We start from the raw sequence: 6,000 nt of genomic DNA, 5'->3' as shown, positions 1-6,000 counted from the left end.
AAAACAACAAATAGATGCAAAATGGAACAATTTGTTAGTATTTTATATTATTTATTTTCATTGTCAACTATAATTGAAGAATCATATCCTATACTTACTTAAAGAATAGATAATGATAAGACATTGTATATTATAATTGGAACTTTACCATATTGGATGAATTTTTTATGAAGGATTTATGGAAAGTTGCAGACTAAAATCATATAATATGAAAAGGCATGGCAAAGGCTACCCAAATCAATGAATACCTGGATCCAATAAAGGCTAATGTACAATGTGCTCTGGGAAATGATGATTAGATAAGACATAATCCTTGTTATAAAAGAACTTTTACTGTCTAATACTAAGAAATGACATCACACTCACCCCAGATGTGTGTGTATATTTGTATGTATGTATAAAACATAAGACTTAGAGCATGCATGAATATATAATATATATGAGTACATATGTGAATAGTATGCATCCATGTATATACAAATCACTTTTTATCTGATCTCATGTAAATATCATATCATATGCACATATCATATGTGTGTGCATATATATATGCATACCATGAAATGCACATATTTATATGCATGCACGAACAAGGGAACAATTGAACCTATTTATACAAAAGCATGTATTTTATTCATTATTTAATAAGCATTTATGATTTGGCCCTGTTGGAAATACAATTGAAGGGATGTAGAGATAAATACTAGTTAAAAAATGGAGAAGAAAAGGTTAGGTGAGCTTCTGTTGCCTTAGCAAATCTATTTGGTTCAAGCTTGATGAACAGTGTGCTTTCTCAGTGATTGCAGAGGCAATTGAGGGCAACATGGACACTAAAGTTCGAAGGGAAGATTTTATTTTTGTAGTATAGAGTAGACAAGATCCTTGTAATAAGTATAAAAGGCTCTACAAAATGAAAAACAACGTGTAAACTTTAATACCCTGTTAAATACCATGTTTAACAACATGTTAATCTGGTAGAGCTACTATCTCTCTATTCTAGATTCATGGTTGGTATATCTAGCTAGATTTACAATCCTTGTCTTGGTCTTTTTAGATGGATAAATGCAGATGAAAACTTCTACCAGAGTCTTGTGTTCAGTCCTAGGCATTTCATCCAGCCCATGGTGGTCTCCAAATCTTCTAAGCTCTCTACACTGAGCAATCAGAATTGAATAGGGAGAGATTTGTTACAAACTGTATCTTTCCTTTTGTCCATTATAGATTGTTCTTTCTCCCCCAGTGAATTATAACCTTGTGTGAGAAGGGGACTGTGCTTTCTTCTTCCCGAGTAATTCCCTTGTACAATTGGTACTCAGTCAATGCTTCTGACTTCAGCAAGATATTGCACTAAAGTATTTGGAAACAAATTATGCACTGAAGGAAACTCATGTGGAAGATGGATTGGAATAGAAAGAGTTGAGACAAAGAAGGATTCTGAGAACTTGGCAGAATAGGTTAGTAAATTTCAAGCTCTCCAGATTTTCCCCACCAGTAGAACAAATTTGCACCTCAGGGCAAACATATATTGGTGAAAAGTCAAGAAGACTTGGAGTAGAACAGGGGTTCTCCTAGTACAACCCAAGAAGATCTGAAGAAAGACCCCAGGCTGGGATTAACCCATGTGAAGTATAACCTTCAGGCTAGCTTGACCAGAAACACCAAGTGGGGACCCCTGTTCTACCCAATAAAAGACTACAGGTCCTGGAATCATATATAGCATCAATGAAAAGAACTAGGACTATGGTCAAAAACCTCATATCTAGCAATATTGTTCACAATACTGAATGAAAAAAGGGACATTTAACAAATTTGAAGATTTTCAGGACTTTCAATTAAAACCAAACTTGATAGAAAATTTAACATATAAGAGCCAATATCAAAGATTAATGTCAAGGAACTTAATATGGACAAATTGTTTGTGTTTTATACATGGAAATATACACCATATAGTTCAGATTGACATCAACAGTTGGATAGCTCAAAAGAAAGATTAGGGCAGAGTTGAGTATAATCTGATTGTTAAAAAAAACACACAGAAAAAGGTAAAAATAGTAATGAAGTTATACAAATGAAGTATAGAGAAAGAATAGACAGAGGCATTAGAAGGTGGAGGAGGATTTGTAGTTCTGAAAACATACTCACATCAGGAATGGTTTAAATAGGCAATACTACATATATCCTTTGAAGACTATAGCACTCTCTAAAATCTACAAAAAAATAAGAGAGGAGGAATGAGTGGAAGAGGAAATAAAGGGTCAGGGGAAAAAGACAAGGGAGGGATCCATGGTGGAGGGAGATTTATACATCAGCTATTATTTTAGATCCATGTTTGCTTATGGGTAATGCATGTGCTTATATACATATATGTTTATATATATATATGTAAAATATATAAATAAATATATATACCTGTATATCTGAGTACATGTAGATATGATTGCATGCTGCTCTATGTATGTGTTTATGAAGGTATATGTATATATGTGTAAGTCTGTGGGTGGGTATGCATGTATATGTATAGATATATGTGTATGTATATGTGTATATCTAGATATGTATAAATAAATATATCATTGCTTAACTATAGCCTGCTTAGGGAAGATGGGGGGATGAAAGGAGAAAAAAAGAATAAAGTAAAAACAAAGTATGCAGTAGAAAATAAAAGAACAACCTACAAGGAAACAAAGAAAAGATGCACACTAGTGAGTATAATTTCTTTTACTATTATATATCCTTTCTTGAACTGGTAGTTTATTGTTATATAATTTGAATCCTCCCTGATGTTCTTCAGTATACATGGCAATCTTCTGTTTTATTTTGTTTTATTTTCCTTTTCTCTTTTTCTTTATCCTATTCTTTTTAAAAAATAAAATAAATTAAAAAAAGAAAGATTTGGAGAATAATGAAGGCAGTACAAGCATTTTGGTGAGCAGTTATAGGTGAGTAGACAGAATGGGTCAGTATTAAGGTATATTGTATAGGTAGAATTGGCGAGATTTGGTAATTGACTGAATGTATGAGATGAGGGAGAGTTAGGAAATATGTATAACACTGAAATTACAAATCCATGAGACTAGAAGACAAATGGGGTCTTCAGCAGAAAGAGGAAATTTCCGAAAGAGGTGGATTTGAAGGGAATGATAACTAGTTCTCTCTTGGAAAAGTTGTTTGTAATATCTAGTTTGAAATGTTCAGAAGCTAGTTGGTGATGTGAAACTAAAGTTCAAGGGAGAAATTGGACCTGGATGCATGTACCCCTCCCCCCCAAAATATGTGTCTATATATGTCTCTGTGTGTGTGTGCGTGTGTGTGTATGTGTGTGTGTGTGCATGCATATATCTGTGTATATGTGGTTATCTGTGAGTCCTCTAGAGAGTTGATAATAAACCCCCTGTGAAATTCAACTTCCTCATATCTAAAATGAAGACAATATCTTTATTACTCATTACAAGAATGTTGGTAAGAACTTAGTGAAATTTGGATGGAACCAAAGTTTAGTAAGTTGAAAGCTATTATTCTTTTCCTATGATCTCTGGAGGGAAACAATGTGATCTATCTCATTCACAGATGGGAATGCCTGATAGCCTCTAAAATTGTGGAGGTGAAAGATAAGGGTATATTTTTAAAGAGGAATTTAGCCCAAATGATTCTTCTCATGGTGGCATTTGAGAAAGAGTGACAAAATAAAATGTTCAGGCTATGTGGTAAAGGTATCAATGGAGAATTGGGAGGAGCCATTTTCCTTCTACCACTCTGTCCCTTAAATCACACTAACTCTGTCTCATTTTAATCCTTAGATTTCTTCAACTTCACTTTGTTTCATTTCTGACTGATGTGGACTGGGAATCCACCCTTACTTTGAATGAGAGGGAACAGATTGAATATTTCAGTTCTTAAGAACTGAGCTACCTTCATTTTGTGTTTCTGCTTTTGAGTAGATAGAAACTTCTTTGATAGATTCTTTGAAAGTGGGTATTTCCACTCCCTTATTTATTACATATCACTTTTGGGAATGAAGGGGAAATAAAGAGGGGAGATAAAAGGGAGGAAGAAAGAAAAAGACATAAAACTACAATAAATCCTTTTGAAAAATCTTTCTGTATTGGTTGTTGGGTTGGAGAGGAGGATCATACCTTTAATGGAAACAGATTGGAGGCCAGTATTAGGCAGGTAAAAGAATATTCAGGTAGACTATTTTTTTTATTAATTCTAATTAGAGTCCAAATTTCCAGTTTTATTTATTAGTGGGTGTCCTGGGCCAGAACTTGAAACAAGGTACTAAGTGGAATTGAGGAGATAATGGTTAAATCTAGTTTAGCACTGATTTAATTCTACAACAAATAATGGTTTCCTAGTGATATAATAATTGGTTTATACTCAGTGTAGAGCATATAAGCCAGAAACTCTCAGGGCCAAAAAAGACAAGCACACTAGAAGCTCTTGGAGGCTGAGACAGATTCATTCCATCATCCACCTTAGTGGTGGCTGGAGACTGAAGCACAAACCTTTGGATTTGGGAAATTCAGAAGCCAGAGAAGACAGGCAAGAGCTCAAGCTCTAGGAATCAAGGAGAGAGATAGGCCTTTAAGAAAGCTAATTGGGCCCCAGGAAAGGAGACAAGAAAATAGAGATATAGACAGATAGATAGATAGAAGAAAGAGATAATAAAGGATTTGGACTTTAACCCCTGGCTACTCATGTGGTGATTACTGAACTGAAGGCTGTTTCCAGAGACCCCAAGAAAACCTCAACAGAGAACCTTACATTTTAGAGAGAACATTACAAGTGGAGGGTTATCCCATTCTATATCGGAAATTGATCCAATAACTAGCACTGCAATAATATTTAGGGATATTTGCTGAAAAGATTTAAAAAAACTATAGCAGAAAAATATTTTCCTCAATACCAGAGCAAATTTCCTTTTCTACTACCTTGGTCCTTGGGGAAAATAGACTCACATATAGAAGACACTCAATTTAGTTCAGTCCAATTTGTTTGAAAGAACACTAAATTTTAAACATAAACATTCATAGATTGTGGGTTATGCCTGTGTATGCTGGCATATTTAGGTATGTAGGTAGCACATACTCACAGAATTTAGAATCATAATTTAGGATTAAGAAACTTTGGCTCCAGTCACAGATCAGTAATTTATAATCAGTATGATTTAAGGCAAGTAAAATCTCCATTTGATCATCTGACAAATAAAAATAATGGTACTTGATCTGTCTGCCATGATTTTTTAAACAAAAATAATCTGAATTAAAGAGCACCAAAAAGAGAATATTTCCAGGTAAAAGAGAATATTATATATGAAACTCTGAACACACACACACACACACACACACACACACACACACACACATATACAGCTTTCTTTTAAAAAATATAAAATAAATTCAACATGTTACTTTTAAAACCGTTCTGTTTATCTGTGTTTCATCTTAAATTTCCTTCTGAATATTTTTCAGCTGTTTCAATGGCAATTTTTCCTTCTCTTTTCTCTAGCTTTCTCCTTTCTCTACACTTTCTTACATTTCTCTACTCCTTTCTTACATTTTAGAGAGAACATTACAAGTGGAGGGTTATCCCATTCTATATCGGAAATTGATCCAATAACTACCACTGCAATAATATTTTTATTATTCTCTCCAAATAAAATGAGAGGAAAACAATACTTGTAACCAATTAGCACAGTATATCAAAGCAAAGTCCACAAATATATGTCTTTTCCTGCACTTTTGTAGGTTAGCATGCTTTATTTTTCCTGCCTGACTTCTATGGAATGAATAAGACCATGTGTGTGAATGTGCTTTGCAAGTAGAAAACCCAGATATAACTATAAAATATTGCCTTTAGGAAAGTTTAAAGTCTCTGCCATTTAACAATTAATTTTAAGTGAAGTTTCAGTATCTCTGAAATTATAATGCAAGGCTGTGGGAAAGAAGATTCATTTTGTACTCAACTTTTCAGTGGCAGGGTAATGGAATGATATAAACT

The sequence above is a fragment of the Antechinus flavipes genome, chromosome 2, assembly GCF_016432865.1.
Source record: "Antechinus flavipes isolate AdamAnt ecotype Samford, QLD, Australia chromosome 2, AdamAnt_v2, whole genome shotgun sequence".
Classification (NCBI taxonomy): domain Eukaryota; kingdom Metazoa; phylum Chordata; class Mammalia; order Dasyuromorphia; family Dasyuridae; genus Antechinus; species Antechinus flavipes.
This window is presented reverse-complemented; position numbering follows the sequence as displayed.